We start from the raw sequence: 11034 nt of genomic DNA on the forward strand, positions 1-11034 counted from the left end.
ACTGTCAGCCAGTGTAGCAGCAGTGGAAACTTTCTTATAGGAAAATAGGAATTGCTTCTTTAAGATTGACTAGGATAAAGTCAATAACGCTGTTTGTCAGCAGGTGGTAGCAGATACATAAGTATTACCAGATCTTTTTTGTGGTATTGGTTTTCTTTATTTTTAGTGGAGAATGAAATATGAAACAGAAGATAGTAAAAAGATAACAAACAGATACATGACTCTTATGTAGGGAAAATCCTGTGTATTTGTCCTTTTACAGCTTCTTTGCAAAGCCAGTATACTACATTTAGATCCAAATTTTAAAAATACTCTAGTCGCCAGACATATACAGTTATATAAATATATAAATATTTCTGTTCTTGCTATTATAAGTAGCTTAAGTAGTTTCTAAAACTCAGTCTCAGTTTTCTCATGTAAGATTGGGATTCCTATGTAATTTCTTTCCGCACTAGAGTATTATCCAATAGATCGAATGAAAGATCAAAAAAAAGTAGATTGGTGGTGTGGTGTAGCCCAGCCAGCAGCTAAGCCACCACGAGGTTGCTTGCTCACTCCTTCCCCTCAGTGAGGTGGAGAGGAGAAAAATGTGACAAAAATCCTGAGGATCCAGATAAGAACAGAGGGATCACCCGCCAACCATGGCTCGGGGCAGAAGAGGCTCAGCTTGGAGAAAAATCAATTTAATTTGTTAGCAGTTACTTGAGTGGATAACAAGAGACAAAGTGAGATCTTAAAAAACCCACCTTCCCTCTACCTCTCCCTTCTTCCTGACTCTACTTTCTCCCCCACCAGCACAGGGGGACGGGGAATGGGGGGGTGGCAGGTCAGTTTGTCATACATTGTTTCTGCCACTCTTTTCTTAAAGGAGGGGGACTACTTACACTCTTTTCCCCTGCTCCAATGGATCCCCTCCTCACGGGACAGTCCACAAACTTCTCCAACATGAGTCCTTCCTGCAGGATGCAATCCTTACCCATCAGATTGCTCCAGTCGTGACTTTTCCCATGGAGTCATGACTTCTTAGGGCTCAGCCACCCACTCCAGCGTGGGGTTCTCCACAGGCTGTGGGTGGATCTCTGCTCCACTGTTAATCTCCGTGGGCTGCAGGAGGGCCACCTCCTGTCTCACCACATGCTGCAGGGGAATCTCAGCTCCGGCACACGTCCTCACGCTCCATATTCACTGACCTTGGTGTCTGTGTAGCCATTTCTCTCACATCTCAATCTTCTCTCTGCTGCAGCTGCACAGGGCTCGACCGGTCTGACAAACCCTGGTAGTCCTGACAGGACAAACTCCTCCCAGCGGGCACCTCGGTAGCACAGCACTTCGGAGTTCTCCAAGCCGCGCCACCGTGGTCACCTCCAGTCGAGTGGTGGCAGCCCAGTGTGGATGGGCAGCTGCTCTCCCGGGGAGGCTGGGGACCCAGCCTCCCACCCCCCTGTCTTCACTGCAGGTCCCGCCTGGCTCAGGTTCCTTTATCCCCTTCTTAAATATGGCATTCGCAGAGGCGCTGACTGGCTTGGCCCTGGCCGGAGAGGAGGGGGGTCCGACCTGGCCAGAGACCGGTACGACTGGTTTTGGAGCCAAGGAAGCTTCTCACAGCTTTTTACAGGGGCTATTTCTGCAGCTCCTCCTGTGCTACCAAAACCTCACCACATAAGCCCATCACACCACCAAAGACCTGACCTGCATTGTTCCATAATATTGATTTCCCCGTGGTACAGACTGGGACTAACTGGCTGGGGAACAGCACTGCTGAGCATGACCTGGGGGGCCTGACAGGCAAAAAGCTGAACGTAAACCAGCAATGTGCCCTGACATCTAACAGTGCCAACAGTCTCCTGGGCTATATTAACAGCATATCCAGGAGATCATGATAAACTGGTAAAAGTTTAGCAGAGAGACAGAATGCTCAGGAAGTCAAAGCATTTTTCCTGAAGGTGGGATACTGAAGGGAACTGGACTTGTTTGGCCTGGACAAGAGATAGCTCTGGGGGAAAACCTAATAGCAAACAACCTGCCAGTGCTTATGAAGAGCTTGTAAAACAGATGGAGCCAGGCTCTTCCGGTGATATGGAGGGACGACAAGATACAATGAGCATAAATTGAACCTACAAGTTTGGGCTGAATATAAGGAAAAAGCCTTTTTTCCCATGAGGACAATCAAACACAGGAACAAGTTATCCAGAGGGCTTTTAGGGTGTCCATTCTTGAAGGTTTTCAGGACCCAGCTGGATGAAGCCCTGAGCAACCTGGTCTGGTCTCATAGCAGACCTTGCTTTGAGCAGGAGGTAGGAATGACCTCCTAAGATCCTTTCCAACCCAAATTATTCTGATTCCATGATTCCTCAGTTTAAATGAGAAAAATCAACTGCTTATTTGTGTTCACTAAAAAATATTGCCTTAGCCTGGAAGTGAAATGAATGGTTTTGTATGTTTTTTTCAGAATCTTATTCTCTTAACTTCATCTCTTTCATCCACTTTCTGCCAGGGCTTTTTCCTCAGTGCAGGATAGCTTCAGGCTTCTCAGGCTTACCTTTCTTCTTCCACTGTTCCCAAACCATACAGGCAGTCTGAAATGCAAATGTCTTTTTGTTCTCTACCTACCAACATGACCGCCTATTAAATTATTCCACTAATCCCACCAAAGTTCTCAGGATTCTTTCAAAGCCCTGCTGTGTTCTGGCAAAACAACCAGATTTTGCTTCTGTTGGGGTCTTTGTTCAGAGTGGAAGAGGCCAAACATAGTTGCAAGCAAAAAGCAGTCCTGACAGTCTTAGATCTTGCTCTTAATTATACACTTTACATTCTCTTTGACTCCCTCTGAAGTTTTCATGCTTGGGGAAGTACATGCTGCATGGAGCAAGGAACAGTAGGAGCAGGATCAGCAACTGGAAGAGACACTTTTTTGAATATGTCTTTGTTCTGAGAGATCTCAGCCTTTGCTGCTTCTTGCTTATCATCTTCCTCTAATGAATCAAGAGTGAAGGGTGGAAAAACAGTGGTAATTCAACAACAAAGAAAACCAAGAGCTGGAAGGCCAATGTATCCACCTGTTGATCTTGGAGCTATGCGTGGTTATCACTTTATGGTGTTCGTCTGTTGTGTAGCCTTAACAATCCGTAGCTCTAAAGGTATAGCTTGACTAAATGGCTTAGACCATCTGAACGTGTGAGCTAAAGTTTGATCTCTGGTTATAGAAATCAAGACACACACATCATAAGCACTTGCATAAGATATATTGGGTAAGATATAATTAGACATTAGGAAAAGGTTCTTCACTGTGAGGGTGGTTGGTCACTGGAACAGGCTCCTCAAGGAAATGGTGGTGGCGTCAAGCCTGTAAGAGTCCATCTGAATGACACTCTTAGTCATAGAGTTTAGTTTTAGGTAGTCCTGTGAGGAGCAGGGAGTTGAACTCCATGATCCTTATGGGTCCTTTCCAACTGGAGATACTCTGTGATTCTATTTTATGGTTTTATACTTTCAAATATGGCGCTAATTACAAAGCTATGAGCATTTGTACATTTAACACGTGACAATACTGAATTAGTGCCTATTAGCCTGTTCTTACTACCTGTGTGCTACAAGTGTATGACCTGAGAGTATTCACATATTGCAACTTTCTGGCACAGTTGTGGCAGCTCCACTGCAACAACTTGCATCAGGAGAGTTGAGAAGCAGTCAGTTAATCCTCCTCCAGATTTTTTTTCAGTTTGAAGTTTTAGAGATTCATGGGTATTTCTGCAGTGGTGTTCCCTCATGCTTGGTGAGATACGTCTCTAGGCTTTGCTGGTCTGTTCCTGATTGTCTGGGGGTGTTGCTGTGGTGTTGTTTTGACTTGTTCAAACACCGCTCTTCACAGGCAGTGTGATATTATATCTATTTTAATTCAAAGTTTTCTCCCATAATAGCACATCAGTGCTGACAAGTCCACTGTTGGGAAGATTGTGACAGAGGTTTTAGCTACTGTTCTGTGCATGGATTTTATATGACACTTCTGTGTTGGAAATTTCCGTGAAGTCGTCGGAGAGTCTGAGTTATGAGGATTTCCCAGCTGTGCTGAGATACACATCCTTGTCAGGTGTTCTGCACAAGAGATCCTACTGCTGAGAAAAGGAAACTTGCACATTAAACTTTGTAGGGGCCTGTGGTAGGGACAGAGATTTGAAGTTCCTCTCAAACCTGAACCATCATCCTTGTACAAGGAATAAATTTATGGATGGAGACTTTGAGGCACTGCGAAGGGAATCGTATGAGAGGGAGATCAGTAAAAAAGGTTAGGAAGCTAAGACGCAGCATGCCTAGAAAACCTGTGGGAAAGGTCAAGTTGCACAGACAGTTCCAAGCTGATGATGAATGCGAGAAGCAGACTGCATAGAGTGTGTTGGGCAAAGACTAATTTTTAGAGCTACAGACCAAAGAGTTGCAGACCTAATTGCAGAGTTCTTAGTTGAAAACCTAATGTTTGCAGTTGCAGGATTGTGTGATATTTGGAAAGCGAAGCACACAAAAATGTATCTGTTTTTAAAATTACCATTAGCAAAGAAACATTACCACAGGAGTGGTTGTACGTAGGGCACGTTGAAGTGCTGTACTTTGCAAAAGGTAGCCAATTTCACATTGAGAGCTGTGGATTTTAGATGGAAGAAGATTATGTTCTGTTGAAGTAGAGGAATTCAGCAAGAAATATGTATCTGCCCAGTAACTATATCCCACCTTTCCTTCCTGGAAAAGTATTCTTCAACTACAGATGCCCTGCCTCCAGCTTCCTCCTCCCGTTTTTACTTTCTGTGCCTAGTCCTTCCATTCCCTGCTTGTACCATAACCAGTACTGCGAGAAAGTAAGGTTATAGCCATTTATTTTTTAAAAAAAAACCATCCCCTGCAGTGCCCTGTGATGGCACACAGGAAAATACCAAATGAGAAAGAAAAAACGCAGCAGAGGAAGGACCATGAGAAAGTATGGTAACACCTGTGGCCCTACTGAAAATCTATTCCAGAGCCTGCATTATCAATTAAAGGATAATGCTTATCTGTGTGCTTGACCCCACACACAGCAGTATGTGGAACAGCACCTTCAACGTTCACCTTTTTGCAGTCTTCCTTGTAGCATCCTTTCCTTGTTACTGGTGTTTTCTCTGAAGTGAAATTGAATTCTACCCTTCTTAACAGCACTGTCTGTCTGTGGTTTCAGAACAGACTCTCCAAACACATTGCTATATGTTGCATTTACATGAGTATGAGTAACACACAGTCACATAAGGACAGGGAGAAAAACAGATTCACTGTTGTCCTAATGAAACCAAATCAAATGTATGATCCTATGAAAATAGCTGCTCTGCCTTCTTTTTCCCCTATCCCTTAAATCAAACTGCTGGAGCTATGTGGAAATATGGCTTCATTGAGTCATTAGCTGTTGCTAGGGGAAAGATGCAGGCAAAGATCTTTTCCTTAAAGATTAGGGTCTAGGCTTTCATCACTAGCAATAGATAGACAATCTTCCAGAAGTCCTGAACCACGGGAATGAACCACCTCCCACCAGTACTATATTGAGTTGCAGTCAGAGTTCTAACATTACCAACTCTCTTCTGTTTCAGAACTTCCCATGCAGAGACTCCAGGGTATTAGGATGTTCTCAGTGGGGAGGGGAGTTAACCTCCTTTTTCCAAAGCCTTTGAATATCTCTCAAGAGGATCCTCTGGTCTCTTCCAGACCCCAGAGACTGCAGGTTGAGTAGTGCAGTAGCCGTGTTTTCCTTCTCCCAAACGAAATTCTTCAGCTCCTTGTAACAGGGATGGATTTGCCTGGGTTTAGCAGAGACTTAGTTTCTGTCCCTGTTTTTGAAACGTTGCCTTCATTTTTTCTTTTAACTTGATGCAACACTGATTCTATAGTGTGGGACTCTGCACACATCTGTTTACCTGTGATCTTGGCAGACTGCTATCAGGTTGTTCAACCTCTCAATGAAATTTTTTGGCCTTTCCCTGACTGGATTCACTAGAGTAATAATCTCTTGACAGAATGGAAGTGGTAACCCTCAGGTAGCTGCCCTTGGTTTGGTTATTCAGAACTGAATATGTAATGGTGATAAGATTACTTACATTGATGAGGTAAATACTATGTTAAAGTTGTCCTTTTTGGAAGTAGAACCAGGCATGAGTTTGTGTCTGTCAGCTAGCAGTTTGCATGATGATCCCACCAAAATGTGGCTCTGGCTTTTATTTTCTTTAGAAGGCCCAGAAGCTTGTGACTGATTTCCAGTTACCTTCCAGATCATTTTGGAGTTCCTTCAACTGCAGAGGAAGGACGAGGCATGTAAGTACTTCCAGAACTGTTGCTTGCATATAGCAGGAGGACTTCAAAGTTGCTGAATTCTTGCTTTAAAGACAGTACTTTGTGTCCCAGCTAACACTGGGCACTCTGGATTGCATGCCAGTGTGAAGCTTTCTGCCTAGTTCGCAAGAGAAACCACAGTGTGTGAACAGTCTGTGTGCACACAGTGTGTTCTGTGTAACTCGGCGCAGATACTCAGCACATTCACACCTGGGAGAAATTATGTAGCTCACTAAACCGCTAATGTTGATGCACCTTAACTGCTCAAGTTAGGTATGTTATCCTCTGTTAATTAAAATTATGAAATGGCTCAGAAGTTTGTCCTTACTGGAGACCATAAGCTAGAAAGTAAGACTCCTGAAGGCAGTCTGAGGAAGGAAGCCTAATGTGGAATACTTTGGTATTTGAAGAAATCTATGAGAGTTTTCTTCCATGGAAACATTCGGGGTGATATTTATTTTAGTTTGTTTCTGCTTAAATTGAGGGAATTAAATACTTGTCTGTGTATTTGAGAGTTTATTTTATCTGTTTAACATAAAGGAATAATCAAAATACTGGATTTAGTATCTGTTGACTACTAATTATTGCTATTTTCCTGCAGGTATCAGAGATAGTTTTGAGGGGTTACCTCTATTTTTTGTTTTAGTGCTGTTATCAGGCTAAGGTTTTTATAGGAAAGCATTCCTTTTATGGACTATTCCTGAACTGGTAAGACATTGAGATGTGCTTGTCAGTGTCCAGTAGCAGATTCTTGGGGAAGAATGTAAGAACAGAACATTCAGATAGTGACATTTATCCGGTAAATTCTTTACAGGTCTTGCAGCTCTTTGCTTTTGCACGAGAGCTGGAAGAAATTTTCTGACACTGAGATTTGAACTGAAGTTGCTAAAGGCTCAGTGCAAAACATCACCATGGTTCTGGTGAACGCCAGAAGCAGGTTTAAAGGTCATCAAAATACATCTGCAATGAAACCAGTATCAATGCAGCTGGTTGTGAGGCTAAGCATTCTTCAGTGTGTAGTGGAACGTGAGGAACATAAACTTGCATTCACTAGTCTTCTTTCAAAAAAGAGCAGTAGGTGGCACACTTACCTTGGTTTTCCTCAGCACCTTCCTTTTGGTAAGGAGGAAGTTTTGTGCTATGGATCCTCATCCTAACAGAAAGCCCAGCAGACCTTTTAAGTTTATGGAGCAGTACTTATGCTTCCCACAGATGTTAATAATTGCCCTTTTAGTCCCTACTGCTAAATATATTCTGTGGGTACAAAGACCCTGCCGACTTCTCTAGGACCCTGCCTCTTGCTAGAGCAAAGATGCAGGCAGAAATCTTTTTCCTTACAGGTTAGGAAAGCAGGTGTTAAACCACGTCAACCAGTAAGAAAGGAATTGTGCTGGGTGTTTCTGTGGAAGCACCAAGAACTGTTACTGTTTTTTCTGTCTGTGTCTGCTGGAAGCCAACACTACTTCAGGTTCGTCAGCCCTGTGCACATTACACTGTGCTGAGCGTGAGAAACAGCCTGTGCTTTGGTGCAGTTATACTGTGTCCTGCAGCTGTTGCTGCTGCCAGTAAGAAAGAGAAATCTGCATTTGGACCATGAGAGCTGGTGGACAGGAGGGCAGCAGCCAAAGTGATTCTGAGCTTTCCAGCCATGCCATACATACAAAGCCCGAGCACTCACGGTGTTTAGCTAGCAGTGCCCTGTGACGTGTTTTTACTTAGCAGAATTTCTTTCTGGTGTACTTGGTCACTGCTGCCTTCTAAGCACATTTATTGCTCTTCGCTAAGGCTAATTTGAGATTTACGGGGACAAGGGAATTATCTCAGGGTACTGGTGGCTTGGAGACTCTGCTGTGCTCCCTGGTGCAAATTAAAATGTCAACCTCAGTGGCTGTTCTTGGTGTCTTCATTGAGGCTGCCTCTGGAGCCTCAGCTAGCTGCTTAGAAGTGGAAAACTTCCATGTGATGATGTGATGGACAGTAGAATCTTGACATTAAATTTAGTTTCTCAAAGAAGGGAAGATCTGACTTTCTTTCCAAGGAGATTGGTTGCATTACTAGGTAAGCTGTTCATCCTTCCTTACTTTCTTAATTTAGTATAAATATTACTCAAGTGTTTGGCTAAAGCAGGTTTTGGTCATCTCTTAGGTAAAAGCAGGTTATTGTGGGCAGATGCTATTGGGCCTGCCTTCACAAGAATCGAAGGTCCTTGTAGTCTCTAGACACTCATGATGGTGGTGTAGAGAGAAGCTGACCTACACACAAAAAGAGTATTTTCCACCTTTTGAAGAATGAAAGTTTTAATAGAGAATGGGTTAGCATGCTGTGCACAGTGGAATAAGAATTAGGGTTTAGTGTGAGAAGGGACATGTGCCTCTCTGTCTTACGGAGATGGCTTTCAAGATTATGGAAAACCCAGTATGAAACCAATCTTGCTGTATTCATGTACACATTGTCAGTAGGGTTAGCAGTGAAGTGCAACCTGACCTATCTGTGTGCCTATTTCCCTATTTGGGAAATACAGTGATATGCAGGAAAGTTCAGTTCGAGCATGTGCCCAACTGTGGGCAATATGCATTCAGGGAAAGAGAAAAATCCTAAAACTCAAGTGCAAAGTTATTACATGACGGATGGATTCCAGTGAGAACTCATGTGAGAGATGGAGGAAAAAAAAAAATGGGAAAAAAAAAAAGCACCTGAAACTTGCATAATATAAACTTTTTTTTTCCTGTGATAGCTAAATGTTTTGTAAACCGCAGAAGAGTGTGTTTGATTTCCCAGTATCAGTGTCCCAGGAAACACTGCTGTTAATGACTCCCTCTTTGAAGAGTCCTTTGTCATGAACAGTGAAGATCTGTGTTAGTTACAAACGCCAAAGACATAAAGAAAGTGTCTGGTTATAGATATTAAAAAATGGACATCATTAGGAGTTCTAATTAACACTTCTGTGGAAAAGAAATAGATAAATAGAAAAAAATCAATGGAACATATCAATGTTATTCATTGAATAAGGAGGTAATGAAAGAACAGTGGGGTTTTCAGCTCTTCACATTTTCTTGGGAAACTATAAAGAACTTGGCAGTGCTGAGTACAAAGAAAAGCATAGTAAATTGAGAAAAACAGTGAGACAGACTGCAGTTCCGTTACACTGACATCGGCTGTAAGCAATCTTAGTGATGACTTGTGTATCGTATTAGTGGATTCACAGTGTAATGGTTAATGGGAGATGCGAAGCTGAAACAATTTTAAATATATCATTCTCTATCTGAGATTGCAGTAATTAAAATGTTTAAAACCAGGTAGAGTTAAGGTATTTGACACATGAAAATGAAGTAATATTTGGCAGCTAATAGTAAAGGAAAACTTGGTATCAAAGGAAAATGTTAGAAATGGGAACTTGAATTGCACGATCAGAAAATAAGAACTATTGACTTACTGTATTGATTCTTCTAAAAATGTGTATGGGCATGAAAGTCTGCACTTGGTGTTCTCTGCTAACAAAAAGTTTGAGAGAAAAGTGTTAATTACAAAAAACTCTGTTTTCTTGCAAAGATTTCCTCAAAATAAGAATTATTAATTTAGCCGATGCTAATACAAGGTTAGACTATAACTGCTAAAAGGGGGACAAGAACTGAAAGCCTTGAAGGAAATTCAATTTTATGGAAAATGTAAGCAAGACCTAGTCAGCTCTCTGGTTTTACCTTTTCTGCCTCACTTTAAGAAGACAAAGTTCAGTGAAAAAACGAAGGAGGAAGAGTCCTCTATAGGGCATTCTCTAAGTAAATGCTTAATCCACTTTTTCCAGGCAAGATGAGTAAGGAGCATATCCAACCAGCATCATCCCTCGCCAGTAAGACTGCTGAGGATATTCTGTTTTCCACAGTGCTCTGTGTATGTGAAATTAAAAAAAAAAAAATCGGTGGTACCTTGTTTAGTCACCCGTCTTCAGACATGTATTTGTAAATACTGGAGAATTACTGGTCTAGAGTAATAATAAGCATAATTAAGGATTTTAAAAATGTCACTGTTCCCTCACAGTAAAGACTCAATTATTTTTGTAGATGAATGCTGTCACTGAATGGCTGTGAAATCTCTGTCTCTGGGTATTTTCAAAATGTGAGTAGACAAGGCTCTGATCAAACTGGCCTAACCTTGAAGTTATCCGTGCTGGGAGCAGGAGGTTTGATTGGATGGCCTCCATGGGTCCTTCCCATTGTAAATTTGTGTATGATTGTGAAGACTCAGTCTCAACTATTAAAATACCCCTTTTGTGAAGGACAAGACAAGTCTGTTCTATTCGGACACAAACCTTTCTGTGTAAGGCAGATTGTCACAGTTTGACCCCAGCCGGCAGCTAAGACCACAGAGCCACTCACTCACTTTCCCCCACAGTGGGCTGAGGGAGAGAATTGGAAGAGTGAAAGTGAGAAAACTTGTGGGCTGAGGTAAACACAGTTTAACAGGTAAAGCAAAAGCCGCGTGCGCAAGCGGAGCAAAACAAGGAATTCATTCGGTACTTCCCCTTGGCAGGCAGGTGTTCAGCCATCTCCAGGGAAGCAGGGCTCCACACTGCATAACAGTTACTCGGGAAGACAAATGCCATCACTCTGAATGTCTGCCCTTTCCTTCTTCATCCCCTGACTTTTGTTGCTGAGCATGACATCATATGGTATGGGATATCCCTTTGGTCAGTTGGAG

Source organism: Tauraco erythrolophus, chromosome 2 (assembly GCF_009769465.1).
Source record: "Tauraco erythrolophus isolate bTauEry1 chromosome 2, bTauEry1.pri, whole genome shotgun sequence".
Lineage (NCBI taxonomy): Eukaryota > Metazoa > Chordata > Aves > Musophagiformes > Musophagidae > Tauraco > Tauraco erythrolophus.